General features: G+C 42.3%; 1 protein-coding gene across 5 annotated transcripts in view; it reads left to right on the top strand.

Annotated features, from left to right (window-relative positions):
* Nucleotides 1-389: 389 nt before the first annotated feature.
* STAT3 (signal transducer and activator of transcription 3) overlaps nucleotides 390-20227 on the top strand; it is a 68579-nt gene continuing 48741 nt past the window's right edge. For 3 of the 5 annotated variants that reach the window (XM_007087663.3, XM_007087664.3, XM_007087662.3), the window contains exon 1: nucleotides 391-634. The gene's annotated coding sequence lies outside the window, so the exon portion shown is untranslated. Of the gene's footprint in view, nucleotides 635-9763; nucleotides 9917-20227 lie in introns of all 5 variants that reach the window. The other 2 variants (XM_042965390.1, XM_007087665.3) reach the window with 2 other exon arrangements.

Raw genomic sequence — 20227 nt, 5'->3', positions numbered from 1 at the left:
CTGGGAAAAGGGAGAGCGGGCAGAAGAGAGCCGCATCAGGGGCATTTAAAGTGTCCTGACGTCACGCACTGCCAGGAACTCAGCTGAGTTTTCAGCAGGACATTCCGGTCATTTTCCCTCCCTCCCCCCGGGTTTCTGTGCCCAAGGCCGCTGCTCCTTCTCCGCTGTAGCGGAGGGAGGAGCACTAAGCGCTCGGAACAGCCAGCACTGGGGCGTTCCCAGTCTACTCTTGGCTCCGCCCTTCCCCCCAGAGGCTCTCCTCATTGGTTAGCGGGTGGGGCTTCGGGTGTACTGTACTTGCACCAGTGCCTCTGGGTGGCCGGGAAAACTGGCCGTCTCATGAATTATGCAGAAGCGGCGTGTCTGTGCCAGGCTGGGGCTAGGCGGGGATTGGTTGGAGAGGCTGTAATTCAGCGGTTTCCGGAGCTGCGGCGGCGTAGACGGGGAGGGGGAGTTTGGGGTTCCGACGTCGCCGCGGAGCGAGCAAGCCCGAACCGGATCCTTGACGAGCACCCCTACTCGGCGCTGTCTCTCCACGTCTGCTAGGAGAGGCCCGGCGGCCTGAGTGAGCCTCGCGACCCACATTCCGGCGCAAGCGCAGCCCCGGCCTATCGGGCCTGAGCCCGAGAAACAGGTGAAGGGGGTGAAGGGTGGGGCCGCCCCCCCGACGGCCCCCAGGTCTGGGGATCCCGGAGGGCGCCGGAGGGGCCGGGAGCCGCTGCAGTGTTTGGGGGAGTTGTGGATGCGAACTTCAGTGGGGGCGGGGGGGAAATACGTGGAGATTCGAGGGTCGCTCAGAAGGGACAACTCCCGGGATGACAGGAGCGGGCCTCTGAAAGGACAGGGGGCGCTGGGAGGAAGTTTCGTTCTTTGGAGAAAGGGCTGACGCCGAGGAAGAGAGAATGGGCTCGAGGGGAGAACAGTGGGGCGAGGGCACTCTAGGGTGAGGGTGGCAGAAGTGAGGGACAGCCCCCCGACTTCCTGCTCCCTGGGGCTCTGGGGACGTTCCGGCCACAGGAGCAACTGTCACGCCTGCAGAGATCACGGGCGGGGGCGGGGGGGCTGTTGGAAAGAGCTTTCTCCCCGCTCCCCAGCGCGCCCGGTGGCTCCCAGCTGAGCCAATTCCTCGGCCTTGCCCTGTTCCCTCTCCTCTGGGAACCAGCTGTACCCCTCTAGAGGTACAAATAGGTGTCTTCCCCCCACGGCCCCGCTGGCTGTGGGTAAGATTATTGCATAAGAATCAAGTTTCCTGTAGGGAAATTGACAGTCTTGTACTCTTTTTAAATTCCCTCCCGTCTTTTTTTCTAGGTTAAACCCTGCTTCCCTCCTCCCCTTCTAAAAACAAAGTCCCTATCAAGCCAGTTCTAGAAAGAAATAAACCTCTTTCCTTCTTGACATTGTTCTTTTATAAACACCTGGTAAACTTGGCCAGAAGATAAATAATTGAGCCCTTGCGTTTACTGGATTGTGGTGTTGCTTAATTGCATAGGACAGAATGAACCAATCGAGAGTGGGAGTTTTCTGTCTTAGAGCCAAGATCTTGGGTAAACGCAGAGGGAAACAAAGACAGGCTGGACTTGGCAAAGCCATGTGTGCAAACTTTACCTGCGATTGGGAGGTGTGGTTGGGCTTAAGTTAGCAAAATTCAAACCATCATCCAAGTTGCTTTTTCCATGTTTAGCGTACATCTCTCTGTGTTATATCAAGTGGGTGTATGGTATTGACACACTTTTTTTTAAATTAAAAATGTGCATAATGTATACCTGCTGGTTTTTATCATGTGTGCATCTGCAGGCTATGTCCTGGGTATGGGTTGTAACTTTTTGGCTTGGCTGTGCTGGTAAACCATTGGTTTGAATAAATCAGAACTATAAATCATCTCAGTCTTTTATATGTGGATTTAGACTGTGTTATGACTTGATTCAGCCAAGTTTCTGTTTTATTTTATATTAAATATGTCTGTGTTCCCTGAGTCAACACATTTATTTCCTTGTTACATGTGCCAGACTGGAATACTAGCAGAATTTTTGCTCAGACATTTGCATAGTGGGATGGGAGAAAGAAGTCTGGAATACAAAAAAAAAAAAAAAATGTGGTAGATATTGGAGGGTTGATCTTAAAGTCACTATATTTGTTAGCATATCTGGCACAGGGAACCACCAGCAAATTCATGAATCTTCTATTTCTGCATATAGTACTTTTGGGGAGAGTACTTAGAACTATCCACAGCTATGACTTGCCATACAAGGGGTAGGTTGTTCACATGACATTAATCTCATTTTATAGATAAGGAAACTGAGGCTAAAGGAACAAGGTGGGTGCCCAAGGCAGCAGAGTGCCATAGTGGTAGAACTTGTCCTTAAGTATATTTTGTATTATTTTGATTATCTATGTTAAGTATTAGGTCTTTTTTGTTTTATTGCACCCCTATGTTTATTGCAGCACTATTTATAATAGCCAAGATACGGGAAGCAGCCCGTGTCCACTGACAGGTGAACTGACAAGATGTGTTACAGTTGTACACAATGGAATATTAGTCAACCATAAAAGAGAAAGTATTAGGTCTTAATTTATAGTGATTGTAGGCCCTGCTGGGAAAGTGTCACTGAAATGCTAACATATATCTGGACAGGGAAATACCACTAATAGGCTATAAGACTCCAAGGGAGATAGCCAACAAACAGGTGGAAAAAGAAGTACAAGTAGGTTTTGTTTAGGTTATTTTTCCGTCTGCTGCATCTGAGTCTGACTTGGGAAGTAACTTTTTAGTTAGCATAATTATCATCAGAATTTAGCTATTTGCTAATGGAAAGAGATACTTATTTAGGCAAGTTTGTAGGTAAAGGATAGTGGTGACCTAAAATGCCATTTGATCCAGAGTGCCTTGTGGCTTGATCAGTGATCATTTGTGTCTCCAGAAAGTTGCTTTCTCCCCCTCCCTGCCTCTGCCTGTCTTGACTTTCAGATATGAGATGGGGCAGAGGTAGTGCATTCCAGATGCTGAGTCTATAGCACCTTTTTACCTTATAGTTTCCTCAGAGGTGGTGTACAGATTCACCAGATATTTACTTTTTGCAATGCAAAGTTGCTATGAAGAATCAGAGGCTTTGTTCACAGAACTTGCAGTCCGCTGAGGGGATGTGATAATGCTTTATCCAGACAGTGCAGCATGTCCTCAAAGAGCTGGTGAGACATTAAGCCTGTACTGTCCAACAAGGTAGCTATTATATATTTTAAAAAATGTGTGTATATATATGTGTGTGTGTGTGTGTGTGTGTGTGTGTGTATACATATATATATGGCACAGCTAGAGAATATTTCCATTATCTTGGAAAGTTCTATTAGACAGTGCTGCACTAAGCACTACAGGTCTTCAGAGGAAGGAAAGATTATGAGGCCTGGAGTGGTCTGGGAAGTCTTCTTGCCAAAGGAGAGATTTGATCTGGGTCCCAAATAATGGTTGGAATTTGATAGGGATAAAGAATTTCGGGTGAGGAGGTATGGTGATACAACACCAACAAAATCCTGATAGATGAGTGAGGTAAGTAGGGGAGGAGTGTCTACTCACCAGAGGCCTTGAATGCCAGACCATGGAAGTTGTTTTTGTCCTTTTAAAGATTTTTGAGGCCAGCTATTGTTGTTTAATTGTGGAGTGCCTACTGTGTGTCAAGCACATGCCTGGCATTGGTTAATTTGTACAAAGTATATCAGCGCACACGGCTTCTGCCCTGGGGGAGCTGTCGTTGGGCCTGACCTTATAAATTGGGCCAGCTCCCAAAGAGAGGTGTTCTGACTTACCAGATTCATGTTCTTCAGTGCAGAAGTGTCTTTTAGGGTTTTTAATTGGCTGCAAATGACCATTCACATTTTATGTCTTCCATAAGGCATAAAACATTCCATATAATGTCCATAAGACATTCCATATTTACTATACAATTTTACTGTAACTTTTAAGTCATTCATAAAAACCGCCAGAAGAACACTTAGGGACATCCCCAGATCTTGAAGAAGTCCTGGTGTCCTGGAGCAGCCTTGGTGAAGTCCAGCAGGATGACATCGCTGGGTTGTTTCAGTCTTCGTTGGTTATGATGAAAAGAACGAATCTCATGGTTACGCATCTGTCAGTACGAACCTTGGCTTGCTAGGGCACACTTTAGGATGGTCAGATGGGACTTTAGTGGTCCGCTGTTTGAAAAGTCTCTAGTTTTTAAAAGGAATAGCATATGGAAGAATGAATTTCTGTTATGCTCAGTTCTCATTTATCATGTCAGGATTACTGCAAATCTTAGGTGAGATTGGCAAACGGTTCTGTTTTATTTTAATTAATTTATTATCGGCAAGTATTTTATATTGAGAGCCAATTATTGCGCCAGGCGGCATCCAAGGGTAATGAAATACAGTTTCACAGAACTGGAGGTGTTGTGTGGACTAGGGTGTGTGCTGCTTCAGTGTGGACTCAGGGCAGGGGAGATGGCAGGGTAGTGGTTCAAGGCTCGTGCTCTGGAGCCAAACAGGTCTGGGATCAGATCCCGGACCTGCTACATCCTAGTCAGAACCTGAGTCTCAGTGGTCTTAGGTGTAAAAGTAGAGAACAGTGCCTATCTCCCGGGCCTGTTGAAGATTCGATGAGATAATGTAGGTAAAATGCTTAGCGTAATGCTTGGCACGTTGTAAGAACTCCATAAATCTTTTTTTTTCCCTCTTTTTTTAAAGTAATCTCTATGCCCAGCATGGTGCTTGAACTCACGACCCTGAGATCAAGAGTTTCCTGCTCTACCAACTGAGCCAGCCAGGTGCCCCAGGAACTCCATAAATCTAAGTCCTTATTAAATGTCCTGGAAGAGAGATTAATTCTCTTCAGGGATGAGAAAAAGGCTCTATCACAGAGGGGCTCTGTCAGGTTGGAATACCTATGAATAGGGTTTTGTAGGATGAATAGGAATTCTCCTGACAAAGTTGAGTAATGAACAGTTGTATTCAAGGCCAGGGAACGAGAATGGGCAGAAGCTTAAAACAGCATAGGGTGTCCAGGGAGCTACAAGTGGAAGTTATTAATGTAGGAGGACAGAACAGAGGGGAAAGGAAGCTGTTACCCCTTCTCTTCTGTTCATTATTGGGTTCATGTTTCATTAAACTAAATTGTTTTGTCCTGCTTACAAAAGAACAGTATGCTATTATAAGCAATTTAAATTTGTAGAAAAATAAACTATGTGTATTTTATATATATCCTGTTAATAGTTTGGTCTGTATTTCTCCCGGTTTTTTCTTTTTCTACTTACCAGTATATCTTGGACATACTTATTGCAAATTTCTTTTTAATCACCTAATGAAAGAACAATAAGGAAGGCAATCTGCCCCCCCCCCACTCCCAGTACAATAAGTAAAAACGCATCATGTGGCTTTTCTGTCTGCTACACCCATCCATAAGAATAAGTGTCTTTTCTAATCACTGAACTTTTACCTGACCTTTGATTTTTCAACTACATTGGGCAAGGAACTTCTATTTTGAGCAGTCCTAAGGTAACTGTTCTTATAAGCGTAGAAATGCTTGGGCTGTGTGTTTAAGGGTTTCGTGGTCCAAAGTTGCTATAGGAGGTGATAGAATGGGCTACGAGGTCAGACTCCTTGGGCTTCAATCCCAAATCCAGCACCTCTTAGACCATGGGTCAGTTGCTTTAACTTCTGTGGGCTTCAGTTTCTCTAGCCATAAAATACAGATACCAGGTTCCATTGTAGAGCAGTTGTGAGGATTAAGTAAGATAATGTATAGAAAGTACTTTGCACAGTGCCTGGCAGATAGCTAAAATGTGAGTGCTAATAATTAATATTATTAAAAACTGCAGTATCTACCTACAAAGTCGGGCAAGTTATGATTCATGGTAGCCATTAATAACCCAAAGGAAAGAAGGAGTAATTAGGAGATTCTAAGCTAATAGGAAAGAAACTAAATGAATAGGGACCAGGGGGATTTACATTGTGGTGGAGGAGATGGAGTCTGTCACGTAAAAGGAATAGGCAAACTGTAAATTTCTGTTTACACGAATGCCCCTGTGATAGGTCTCTTTGAGTCTTCCAAAGCCTATGATTGTGGTCCATTTATTTTAAGTAATACTCAACACATTAAAAATGTATTACCACTTAGGAATTTTAACAGTCCCTTGGAGTTCTTCCTAACACCAAAAGTACAGATAATGTTGAAGGTTTGAGGGGTAGAGGAGTCGGACAAGGAAGGTGGGGCAGCCCACGGTTTGGGGGTGTGGCGGCATCCCAAGTGGAATGAATGATCTGTCTGAGGCTGGGAGGTGATTTGTCCCTTCGCGTGCATGTGTGTGCGTGTGTGTGTGTGTGTGCGCAAACGTAGTGTATGTGTGTGAGTGCGTATGTTTTCACGGGAGGAGTAGAGCTTTGTTTTCTTGTAACTTTCCTTTGCAAACGCATCTGTATTCAGAATAGCCTTGCAGTTAAGAAGAACCACTCAGCTTCTCCTTGAAACTGGTTTTCTCACACTAGCTCTCCAGTTTGGGATCCGAGAAGTCAGGAAAGAAAGGCCGCCCTGTTGCTTCTGGCCCGAATGTGGGGCAGGAGGAAGCCAGCAGAGCTTGAAAGAGAAAGTAAACTTTCTGGTAAATAAATGGCTTCCCTATTGTGGAGGAGGAGCACAAATTATTAGGGGGATATTTGGGTAGTTTTTGTAGAAGCCGTTTCTGAAAACTGATTTAGATTAGCGAAGGTGAGCTCAATTTAGGAAAACCCTGCCCGGTCTGGTGTTAACCACCTGTTTTCCCGCTTTGTCGATTGATTTTATTAGTGTTTGGTATCCTGACCTCCTGACCACTCATTCTGGTTATGAGAAATGGAGGATTTGAGTCTGAACTTGAGCACCTGCTTAGGTGAAATCTTCCTAAAATGCATGTTTTTTTCACATCTTTTCTAATGTTAATTTTGTTTTTGCTGTTTAGCAAACACTTTTTCTGACCAAACGGAAAGCATTACACTTTCCTTTGTTCTCCCTTTTTCTCCCCACCAGTGTAATCCTCAAACCCCAAAGCCCAGATGTTAGCCGAGTAATTACCTCTCCGGTAAACCAAACAAAGTGCAATATTGCATCAGGTTAGCATTAAAATAGTCGGCCTTTGAATTTTTTTTCTACTTGTGGTTTAGACACGATAAATATTTAATCTGATTTTGTCTGACAAATCAGTTTTGTATTTGGGCCCTGTTTTATCAATATGTTTAGGGAAAGTGAATTTATTGGAACTTTAACCCAAATAAAGCATAGTTAGGGTGGTAACTGTCTTATGGATAGGGGCAGGTGGAATAATTGAAGCATTCTGAAGCCATATCAATATTTATCCTTAATTCTGTGTGTTATTGTCCTTTTGTGTTTAAGTGCATAAATAAGGGTGGACTGTAAGTGGTTAGAAGCACGTGGGACACTTTAGGGTCCTAATAACTGTGTTGGAGAATACTGGGTTCATGGAGCCATCTAAAATCCCTGCTTCCCGGTGTACCACTGTGGTGCCACATGTCGATAGTGGGGGAGGATGTGCCTGTTGGGGGACAGGAGGTTTATGGGAACTCTGTATTTTCTGCTCAGTTTTGCTTTGAATAAAATTGCTCAAAAAAGTAAAGCTTATTAATTAATTTTTATTTATTTATTTTTTAATTTTTTAATGCTTCTTTATTTTGAGGGAGAGAGAGACAGTGTTGCGAGCAGGGGAGGGGCAGAGAGAGAGAGGGAGATACAGAATCGGAAGAAGGCTCCAGGCTCCGAGCTGTCAGCACAGAGCCCGATGCGGGGCTCAAACTCAACAACCGCAAGATCATGACCTGAGCTGAAGTCGAACCCTTAACCGACTGAGCCACCCCAGGTGCCCCAGAGCTTATTAATTTAAAAAAAATCCTGTTTCTGCAGAAATATCCCAAGGATCAGAAGTGCCCTCTATACAGCTGTGTGATGCCGTAGACTCCTGCCTCAGTTTACCCTAAGATTTACAATGAGGGTACCATTCTTATATACCCAGTGAGAATATCTTCCAAGCAAGGGAGAATGAGGCTGCAGGTGGGGCAGAGAGAAGACCCACACACCATCCAATCTGTGGATTTAACCACTTCCCCTTTCCCTAGGAAAGATGAATGCTAGTCTTAACCACAGATTTGCAGCAAGAATATATCAGTCTTGTTTTTCGGTGCCCAGACTGCAGGTTTCTTTATGGTAAAAACAATATTTTAGGGAAAAAAAAGTTTAATCAGTACGAAAAGGTTTGTAGTTAGTGGAGTTTTCTTTTCACCTTATCCTCTGAAATCTCTTTCCCAGGGACAGCTAGTTACCCACGTCGAATTTTTCCACAGTAGCACATTATACACATAACTCTGTTTCTTACTTTTTGTCACTTTATCAAACACTCCATGTGAATGTGTTTATGTCTGCCTCATGTTTTTAAGACCTGCATAGTAGTATTCAGGCTGTGGATGTCATAATTTATTTAGTTTTTTTTTTTATTTTTAAGGACAGTCTGCCCCTCAACATGGGACTCAAACTTAGGACACCAAGATCAAAAGTCACATTCTTTACAGGCTGAGCCAGCCAGGTGCCTCCCCCTCCTTTTTAAAATATATTTTTATTTTAATAATTTGTTTAATCTAATGATAGTCATAGATTGCAAAATATAAAGACAGAAAACCATATTGTGGGGGCACCTGGGTGGCTCAGTTGGTTAAGCATCTGACTTCGGCTCTGGTCATGATCTCATGGTTCCTGAGTTCGACCCCCATATTGGGCTGTCTGCTCTCAGCACAGAGCCCATTTCAGATCCTGTCTCCCTCTCTCTCTGCCCCTCATCTGTTTACACACACACACTCTCTCTCGCTCAAAAATAAATAAACATATAAAAAAAGAAAAAACAATATTGTAAATATCCTCATATTTGTCTTCAGGCACATATGAATAAATCTGTACATCTGTACTTTAAATGTTTTAATCATCGTACGCATTCTGTTTAGAAATGTAGCTTTTCTGTTAACAGAATGCACATTCTTCTTCTGAAGCATTAATTCTATCTAGGGAGAAGCCTAGCTGTGTCACTAAATGAAACTCCAGTCTGTCACTTGGGCAGATAGGAATATTGCAACTCCCCCACCCTCACGTGGTGCCTGCTGCCCACTCAATTTTTTTGAAAGCGTGTTGTTCATATACCTGTGATGCCAGAGCCCAGCTTCCATTAATTTCTACCACGCCAGGCCTAAAACACAACACTCTTTTGTGTCCTTGGGGAAATGGGGACAGGAGCCGTTTTTTTATTTTTTGTATTGTTCCCTTGCAGGAGCTGCTCATTGATGTTTTTGTTTGAGTTGTCTATAGGGGCACTTCTCAGAGTGTGGTCCACAGATCTCCCGGGGGCGCCCGGCGGGCGATGGTGGGGGGGGTGTCTTTGAGTTCAATTTCAAAGCCATTTACATAATGTTATTTGTGCCTTTTATTTAGTTGGCATTTACACTAGTTATTGTACTTAGTGCGCTCTCAGAAAGAAAAACTGACTTCACTTAAGAATGTCCATGATACAACAGTAAACAATATTAATTTCATTATCTTTCAACTGTGGAGAATGTGCCTTTTTGATACTCTCTGATGAAATGGGAGGCATGTATAAAGAACACTTCTGCTGGGTAAGGAAGTATGATGGTTGTCTTAAGGAAGAGCTCTTGTGGAAACATTTCAATTACAGTCTCCAACTAGCTGCTTTTTTCATTTTTTCTTTGAAAGAATGACAGACCAACTGGGATATTGTTAGACATTTTCTCAAAAAAGAAAAGAAGCTGTCTCTTCAAGGAAAACAACCGATAATGTTTGTTGCCAATGACAAAGTTTAAGCTTTCGAGTGAAAATCAGAATTTGAGAAAATTTGCAAGAAAAATTGTGAGTTTGACGGCTTTCCCATATTAATGAATGTAATTTTTTTATGGTAAAACAAATGTGGCTTTTTAATAGTTTTATTATAATGAAATGTGTTGACATCTGGAAAGTCTATGTGTCTCTGAAATAGTGTTTTCCAAATGATTAATGCAGTACATTACTAAATCATGCTTGGGAAAACATTCTATTCAAAATGCAGGATAGACCAATGGATCTCAATGCAGCTGAGTATGAAAAGTTCATTGAAATCCAACAGAATGCAATCCACATTGCATCGAATCTTTAAGAAACTACCGTTTGCTGGGGCACATGGGTGGGTTCAGTTGGTTAAGCATCCAACTTTGGCTCAGATCATGATCTTGCAGTTCATGAGTTCAAGCCCTGCGTCAGGCTCTGCTGACAGCTCAGAGCCTGGAGCCTGCTTCAGATTCTGTCTCCCTCTCTCTCTGCCCCTCCCCTGCTTATGCTCTGTCTCTCCCTCTCCCCAAAATAAATAAACATTAAAAAGAAGGAAAGAAAGAAAGGTTTCTTGTTGGGGCACCTGAGTGGCTCGGCTGGTTGAGCGTCTAACTTTGGCTCAAGTTTGTATGATCTCACAGTTCATGGGTTCAAGCCCCAAGTTGGGCTTTGCATTGATAGGGCGGAGCCTGCTACTGGTTATCTGCCTTCCTCTCTCTCTGCCCCTCCCCTGCTAGCCTGTGCTCCTCGTTCTCTCTCTCTCTCTCTCTCTCTCTCTCTCTCTCTCTCTCAAAAATAAGTATACATTAAAAAAAAAAAAAAGAAAAGAAACTACACTTATTGAATTTGGGTGTGGTGTTAAGGAATATCCAAAATTATCTGAAAAGGCTATTAAGATACTCTCCTCCCTCTTCCAACTAGCGTGATGTCACATTTTCTTCATGTGCTTCAAAGCAACATACTGCAGCCGATCGCATGCAATAGCAGATATGAGAATCCATCTGTCTTTTATTAAGCCAGGCATTAGAGAAATTTCCAAAACTTTTACAGTGTCACTCTTTCCACTAATTTTTGTTGTTGTTGTGTTGGAAAATAAAGTTATTTTTCATAGAAATGTTACTTATGTTAACATAGGTTTATTATTTTTAAAATGAGTTAATAAATATTTTTTAAATTTCTGTTTTAATTTCAAATACATAAATACAGATAGGTGCAACCTTTGGGGTCCTTATTTTTAAGGATATAAAGGGGTCCTGAGAGCAAAAAGTTTGAAAACTGCTGGTCTAAAGATTTTAGCACAAGAACCCCCACCGTACTTGTTGTAAAAAAGAAAAAGAAGACTCTATGATTTTGCCCCAGGGAGTCTGATTTACTAGATCTAAGGTCATTTTAACAGGCAGTCAGATATTCTGATGCAGGTGGTCCTTAGTTTGAGAAACGCCACTTTAAAGGCCAATAAGCTGTAAAGTCTTCTTTCAGATTGGTGAAGTCATGTTTACAGGGTTTAGAAATCGTTGTTGTTTTAGAGAGAAAGATAAACGATAGAACTGTAGTTTACTAAGAAAAAAAAAAAAGATTTCTTTCTTTCTCTCTTTTTATTTGTTTCTCTTCTTAAAGATTTGAAGTAATCTGTACACCCCATCCCCAAATCAAGAGTCCCATACTCTTGGTGCCTGGCTGGCTCAGTGGGAGGAGCATACCACCCTGGTTGTGACTTTGAGCCCCATGCTGGGTATAGAGATTACATACATATATACATAAACAAACAAACAACAAACTTAAAAAAAGAGTCAACACGCTTCACCAGTTGAGCTATCCAGGTGCCCCTGGAGATTTCTTTTAATTCTGTTTACTCTTCTTGGTATTTATGGACCTTAATATTAATCAGTGGTGGATTATGGTTACCGAAAGAATCATGACCTTTACCAGATTAATGTTTAGTCTTGTTTTACTGATGGACTATATATATTAAGACAGTTTCTGGCTGTTTTAATTATTTTCAGACACGTCTTTATAATAAACTTCAGATGTATCTGTTTCAGATGTGTCTTTATAATGAAGTTAACTTTGATTTATTGCATGTAATGTAAATAAAATTCTCATGTTCCTTTCTTGTAATTGTTTGTATAACCAATTAGAGGAGGAATTTTCGTGTCAGAGATCACATAGTAGAGATAAGACTTAGAAACAGATAATTTGATTCCACTAGCCTGGGAATTTGAAGACTCCCAAGTTTGTGTTCTGCTTGTATAATTATCTTTGTGGTCACTTAACATTTCTGTCCTTATCTGTAAAATGGGAACAAAGTCTACTTGACAGGATTGTTACATTATCTTAGCCACCTCCGGGTTCTCTTTGGCTGAACGATTGACTGGAAAATCCAACCTGAATTCATGCTTCAGGTCAGGTTCTGCATGGGTGTGATGATCTATCCATCCATCCATCCATCCATCCATCCATCCATCCCTGTGTGGTTTTTAGAATTTAGATCATAAATTGCCCCCGATGCAGTGATGTTTCTAAATTCTTCATTTTTTCTTTCTCTTTTTAAACCATGTCCACTACCTCACATTGTTGAATTATAATTTCATGAGTAATTGAGCCTTTTCATAACCTCTTATGTGGATGCGATAAGATCATCTTTTCTGAGTGCTTACATCATGCAAAACTATGATGTACATGAGGTGACTTATTTTTCCAAGTATATTATTCATTTTTGAGAAGACTGAATAGAAAATTTTTATTTATGGGGAGATAGCTCATATTCTATCTTGAATATAATTTAAACTTTGTGGGCCAGATTTTCTTAAAAAAATTTTTTTTGATGTTTATTTTTGAAAGAGAGAGAGAAAGAGAGCGCACAAGCAGGGGAGGGGCAGAGAGAGAGGGAGCAAAGGATCCGAAGAGGGCTCTGTGCTGACAGCAGACAGCCCGATGTGGAGCTCGAACTCAACGAACTGAGAGATCATGGCCCGAGTCGAAGTCAGACGCTTAACTGAGCCACCTAGGCACCCCCATGGGTCAGATTTATCTTTAAAAATATTTTTCATAAAGCTCAACTCATACATTTTATTTTATTTTGTTTTTTATTTTTTCTTTAAGATTATTATTTTTTTTTAATTCTTAGCGTTTATTTATTTTTGAGAGAGAGACAGAGACAGAGTGTGAGTGAGGGAAGGGCAGAAAGAGAGGGAGACACAGAATCTGAAGCAGGTTCCAGGTTCTGAGCTGTCAGCACAGAGCCTGACATGGGGCTTGAACTCACAAACCATGAGATCATGACCTGAGCCAAAGTCGGACGCTTAACCAACTGAGCCACCCAGGTGTCCCATAAGATTTTTTATTTTTAAGTGTAAGTAATCTCTACAGCCAACGTGGGGCTCAAACTTATAACCCTGAGACCAAGAGTTGCATGCTTCACTGACTGAGCTAACCAGGCGCCCCATCAACTCATACATTTTGTTTTTGTTTTATTTATTTTGAGAGAGAGAGTACAAGCGTGTACTCAGGGGAGGGCCAGAGAGAGTGGGAGAGAGAGAATCCCAAGCAATCTCTGCGCTAATTTAGTGCAGAGCCCAGTGTGGGGCTTGATCTCATGAACCATGAGATTATGACCTGAGCCAAAACCGAAAGAGGGACGCTTAACTGACTGACCCACCCAGGCTTCCCAACTCAGACATTTTAAAAATTAATAGACTATATATATATATACTATATATATATATGTGTATATTATATATATATGCATATATTTTTTAGAGCCATTTTAGGTTTATAGAAAAATAGAGCAGAAAGTACAGAGTTCCCATATACCCTCTCCTCTCTCTCCCCCAGAGATTCTTCAGTTATGAACATCCTGCATTAGTGTGCTGTACATTTGTTACTATTGATGAGCCAGTATATATATGTTTTTAAATACAATTTTTTAAAGTTCATTTATTTTTAAGAGAGAGAGAGAGAGAGAGAGAGAGACAGAGAGAGACAGAGCATGAGTGGGGGAGGGGCAGAGAGAGAGGGAGACACAGAATCTGAAGCAGACCCCAGGCTCTGAGCTGTCAGCACAGAGCCTGACGTGGGGCTTGAACTCATGAACCGTGAGATTGTGACCCTGGCCGAAGTCAGACACTTAACTGACTGAGCCACCCAGGTGCCCCAATCTCTATACCATATATGGGGCTTGAACTCACAACCCCAAGATCAAGAGTCCCAAGCTCCACTGACTGAGCCAGCCAGGTGCCCCTTGAGCCAATATTGATACATTATTAACCGAAGCCTACAGTTAACATTAGACTTCACTTTGTTACACATTCTGTGGATTTTGACAAATGGATGAAGACTTGTATCCTCCATTACAGTGTCACATAAAGTAATCTCACTGCCCAAAAAATCCCGTGCTCCCAAACTGTCTCATCCCTCTCCCAAACCATTGGCAGCCAGATCGTTTTTACTGTCTCCATAGTTTTGTCTTTTCCAGAATACCATATAGATGGAATTAGACAGTGTGTACCAATTTCAGAGTGCCTTCCTTCACTTAGCAACACTCCCTATCTTTTTGTGGCTTGATAGTCTCGTTTCTTTGTATTGCTGATTAATACTCCATTGTCTCTGTGTACCACAGTTTGTTTATCCACTCACCTATTGAAGGACATCTTGATTGATTCCAAGTTTGGGCAATTATGAATAAAGCTGCTATAAATATTCATGTGCAGGTTTTTGTGTAGATACACATTTTCAGCTAATTTGGTTAAATACCAAGGATCACGATTGCTAGATCATATGTTAAGAGTATGTTTAGTTTTATAAGAAACTGCTAAACTATCTTCCTAAGTGTCTGTACCATTCTGCATTCTCGCCAACAATGAATGAGCATTTGCTGTTCTCAGTATTTTGGATTCCGACCATTTTTTTTAAGTTTTTTAAGTTTTTTATTTATTTTTGAGAGAGAGAGAAAGAGAGCTAGTGAACGCAGGTGTGAGCACAAGCAAGGGAGGGGCAGAGAGAAGGAGAGACAATCCCAAGCAGGCTCCACACCATCAGCCCAGAGCCTGATGCGGGGCTCGAACTCACAAACTGTGAGATCATGACCTGAGCTGAGATCAAGAGTTGGATGCTTAACTTACTGCACCACCCAGGTGCCCCAGATTTTGACCATTCTAATAAGGGTGTAGTGGTATCATTGTTTTAATTTGCAGTTCCCTATGGGTGTATGATGAAGAGCATCTTTTCATATGCATATTTGCCATGGGTATTTCTTTGGTGAGATGCCTGTTCAGATCTTTTGCCCATTTTTAAGTTGGGTTGTTTTTTTGAGAGAGTTTTAAGAGTTCTATGTGTACTTTGGATGTATTTAATTTTTCTTCCTTAAAACGTTTTTAACTGGCATAAATATCTCTTCTGGAATTCAAGCTCATACAGAAACAAATTCGGGTATGCTTATGGTTAGTGTACTGAGGACAATGAAATGAAGTACTTGCCTCCCTCCTCCCCCTAAATTTAATTTTCAGAACCTCCTGGGTCTAGGGCTGGCCAGAGGGCCATAGTCCAGAGTACAGATTTAAATACTGATCTTTATGGTTAGAGTAATCTCTCTGCTGTTACATGTAATACGTTGGATAGTGTTGATTCCTTCTTAAGACCTGAACATTTCTGACCCTAGGTAGATTGGAATAGTGGAGAAATTCTGGAGATTTCTAAATCTCTTGAGGGAGAATAATCACTATCTCTAGGGGTCATTCTTCTTGAGCCCTTTTAAATTACTTATTGGGATGCCTGTGTGGCTCAGTTGGTTGAGCGTCCGACTTCGGTTCAGGTTATGATCTCATGGTTTGTGAGTTCAAGCCCCACGTCAGGCTCTGTGCTGACAGTTCACAGCCTGGAGCCTGCTTTGGATCCCGTGTCTCTCTCTCTCTGCCCCTCCCCTGCTCATGCTCTGTCTCTCTCTCTCTCAAACATAAATAAAAACATTTAAAAAATTAAAAAAATTACTTTGTGTGTGTCAGATTAAGTGACAAAAGTGAAAAAATAGTCTTCCAGTGGGACTTTTCTTTTAGGAAGAAAAGTAACAAGAGTGGGTTCAGTACCTTTGTGATCCTGATGAATTTGTCTTGGGGTTCAGAAACATTAACCTAATTGATGGAAAGACTAGGTATGGTGGACTGGAGTATTACCAGAGACTTTTGCAGTACCACATTGGATGGGTTCTGTCACCATTTTGCTCACCCTTTTAGTGATATTGGACACAAGTGAACACCTTTTTTCTTTAATTTTTTTAAATGTTTATTCTTGAGAGACAGAGACATGGCACGAATGGGGGAGGGGCAGAGAGAGAGGCAGACACAGAATCCGCAGCAGGCTCCAGGCTCTGAGCTGTCAGCACAGAGCCCGACGCGGGGCTGGAACTCACGAGCTGTGAGATCATGATCTGAGCCGAAGTCGGACACCGACTGGGTGGCCGACTGAGCCACCCAGGCGCCCCAAATAACCTTTTTTCTTTAAACACTGTGGGGGTGCCTGGGTGGCTGAGTTGGTTGAGCAGCTGCCCATATTTCTCAAATGTCTAAATGTATCTCTCTCTCTCTCCCTCTCTCTCTCCCCCTCTCTCTCCCTCTCCCTCCCTCTGCCCCTCTCCCCTGCTCTCTCTCTCTCTCTCTCTCACGAAACGAAATGAAATGAAATGGCTTCTGTGACAGCCTATTCCTCTGGTTTTTCTTTGTCTCACTGGGCTTTCCCAGCTTCCTTTCCTGGTTCATCCTCTACCTGAACACTCATGTTTGAAGGACCTCAGGCCTCCGTCTGGGGCTTTCTTTTCCTTCCTTCTTCTATATTCTGTCCCCAGGTTATCTCATCCATTATTTTGGCTTTAAACATCATCTCCATTCTGATGATTACCAGGGGTGTACTCCCAACCTGGGCCTCTCCAGACTCCCGATCCCTGTGTCCTGCTGCCTACCTGACATTTCCCCTCAGACAGCTTGGTGTTGTCTCCCGTGCATCTTGCCTAAAACACAACTCTTTTTTTTTTTTTCAACGTTTTTTTTTTTTTTATTTTTTTTTATTTTTGGGACAGAGAGAGACAGAGCATGAACGGGGGGGAGGGGCAGAGAGAGAGGGAGACATAGAATCGGAAACAGGCTCCAGGCTCCGAGCCATCAGCCCAGAGCCTGATTCGGGGCTCGAACTCACAGACCGCGAGATGGTGACCTGGCTGAAGTCAGACGCTTAACCGACTGCGCCACCCAGGCGCCCCTAAAACACAACTCTTAAAGTTTCTTGTCACAAGCTTGTGCTGTTCTCCCCACTCAGTTTTCCCCAGTCGAAGTAAATGGCATCATCATGTACCCCATTGTGCAAACCCCAAATCTGGGAATCTCTTTCATTTCCCTGTTTCCTCATACCCCTGCTTCTCTTCAAGTCATCTGCAAATCCTGTCAGTGTTACCTCTGAAGTTTTCTTAAATTCCTGTTCTTCTCTCATCCTGACTTCTGTTCCAGCTCTGTGGTAGACTGGGTACCCTGAAAACCCTGTTGTGCAAAACACCAAGAAATGCTGGATAAACTGAGCGTTCAAAAAAAACTGGGGAAACCTACAGAGGCAAAAAGCAAATGGAACCTTACCAAAAAAAGGGAGAAGACAGCTGCTTAACATGGGGTTGGGAGTGTGGCATTTATCTATGTCTTTACCAAGGATTTTTAGTTTAAAGGCCACTCTGGGCAGGAGACCAGGCCTTTGGTCTTGGTGAGGAGTTGGAGCAGCCAAGTCTCCTAAGGGATGCCTGGGTGGCTCAGTTGGTTAAGCCGCACTTCGGCTCAGGTCATGATCTCACGGTTCATGGTTCGGGAGTTCGAGCACTGCATGGAGCTCTGTGCTGACAGCTCAGAGTCTGGAGCCTGCTTCGGATTCTGTCTCCCTCTCCACCTGCCCCTCCCCCGCGTGCACTCTGTCTCTCAAAAATAAATAAACATTAAAAAAAAAAAAAGAATTCCTATGCATACGCCTGCCATTTTAACATTTGAATTTACACTGTCTTTTTGGTCCTGGAAACTCCAAGCTAAGGTTTTAACATCAAGAGGTCTGTTTTCCTTTAGAAGCCAGGACAAATAGTTACTTCCTCCAAGATGCCTTCCCTGACTATCTAGAGCATGCCAGCCTGACCCCAGTCACTCACTATCCTGTCATCTTATTGCTCTTATCACAAGTGGTAATTACTTCCTTATTTACTTGTCTGTCTTCCTCCATCTCAAGGAGGGCAGAGACCTGTTTCGTTTGTCACTCCATACCTGGCTCTTGGTTCCTGACTGGTGTGTTTTTCTTTTCTGAATGAACAGATGGATGAATGAGTGAAGTAAGGAGGTTGCTTCCGAGGGACAATGAAAGGATGGTACCTAAATTTTATTTTATCTTGGCATTAAGCATTTCACTTGAAAACAGAATTATGATTCTTACCCAAAAATGCATATCAATAATTTAGAAATTGAAGACGTTGACTTACATCGCAAACAACAGTCCTCTGTCCCACTCCTCCTTACTTCTAAGCAGAGTGCTTCCCAGATTGCCACTTTCCAAGTATTGGGCTTTTTCTGCTCATATTTACTTTCGTGCTTTTCAGTAATGTGCTTACACTGCCGTTTTTGACCTATCAAAATTTTAGATACTGTTTAACTTCCTGTTGTCATTGGTGAGGATGTATTTCTTTCGCCACCACTGTTCCTTCCCATCCCTTATAGTAGAGTGGTCATAAGTTTTAATCCACTTGGGCTAAACTGCCAACGATGTGTATTATTTTGACTAAATATTGCTCACTGGTAAGCCAAGCAGCGTATTATGATTGCGTTTCCTTTCATATACAAATATTTGTTTTTTTTCCTGGAGTTAATATTTTTATTTTTAAAACTTGCTTAGTTTTCTTTATATCTACTGCCAACTTCCCCAAAACGCTCTGGCAGGTTTCTCAAATGCCTGGCAGTTTACTTCGAATGCTTAAACACACTGGCCATCTAGTCTTTATTTTCTTGGCAATCACCCCCACCCCCATCCCTGTCCTGCTACAGTCAGGGTCTCCTATGTTGGATTCCCTTTTTCCCAGATCCCCTGTCTTCTTCATTTGCTGAAGCACACATTCCAGTAACATGCTATCAAGAAAAGGTGTGTGGAAAGTCAGTTTTTTGAGTACCTGAGTTATCTGAAATATCTTTTATTTTTCTTCGCACTTGAATGATTATTCAGGCGTCACATCATTTGCTCATCATTCTGAAGGCCTTGTTGGCTCAGTTGGCTTTGAATCTTTCAGTGTTTGTGCTGAAAGTCGATGCTGTTCTGATTTCTGATCTTCTCCAAGAGACCCGGTTCTTTTCTCTGGAAGCTTGTATAACTTATTTATTTCCTGTGTTGAAATCTCACTGGATGTGCCTTAGTGTGGGTCAGTTTTCATTCATTGGACTGGGTAGTAGATGGGCCTCTTTCCATCTGGAAAGGGAAATTCTTATTCTTTCTTTTGATAATTCCTGCCTTACCATTTTTCCCTTCTCTTTTTCTGGGAATCCTCTTGGTCAGATATTGGATCATCAGAGTTTTGTTTTGTCTCCCCTCTGCTTCTGTATTCCATCTTTTTTGTTTTAGAGTATTTTCTAGGATGTTTCCTTGGCTCTATCTTTCAAGCCATCTACTTAATTTTCAGTTTGGCTGTCAATGTCAAATGTCAAATGTCCCATGTTGGACTTAGAGCTTACTTGAAACAAAAAGTGTAGTACTTTTTAGTTCTCAGTTCAAGTTGAATGGTCTTTTGTGCTTGTCGAGCTTCACTGTGGAGTGATTGGGGAAAGCCCTGGCTGCCGGGATTCTGGGACCTGATGTATGTAGCTTCTCACCTAATCTCTGTTGTTTTAGTTCAGTGAACGTCTCGCCCTCATCTGTGTCTGGTGTCCCCAGGTCTGTACTTGGCTTTCTCCAGACAGTAAGTACTCTGTCTCTTGCTGGGTTCAGAGAGAGGTAATTATTTGGGGGAGTTTCAATAATACAGATTTTTCAACGAGTTCTCTTATTTTCAGCTAAACGTTTCATCCCTGCCATCAACCATACCTACCCTCTCCAACTTTGAACTTTTGGGGGGTCATACAGTGTACCTCTGGTTAGAAATCCCTTCTGCAGGCACTTACTATTTAGTTTTCTCAGCTGTTGTAGGTCAGTGATCATGTCTCCACTTTCTGGATTCCAGAACTTTATTGATAGCTTTTGTCCACTGTTACGTCATTTCCCATTCTTTGTCCTTGTGGGTTTATACCCACTGCCCCTGCTTTACTACCACTTTCGTGAGGTTTTGGATCATGGTGAACCAAGAGACCTATGTCATGTTCTCTGGAG

Source organism: Panthera tigris, chromosome E1 (assembly GCF_018350195.1).
Source record: "Panthera tigris isolate Pti1 chromosome E1, P.tigris_Pti1_mat1.1, whole genome shotgun sequence".
Classification (NCBI taxonomy): Eukaryota; Metazoa; Chordata; class Mammalia; order Carnivora; family Felidae; genus Panthera; species Panthera tigris.
The sequence above is the reverse complement of the archived record's forward strand: the minus strand, read 5'-3'. Positions and strand labels throughout refer to the sequence as shown.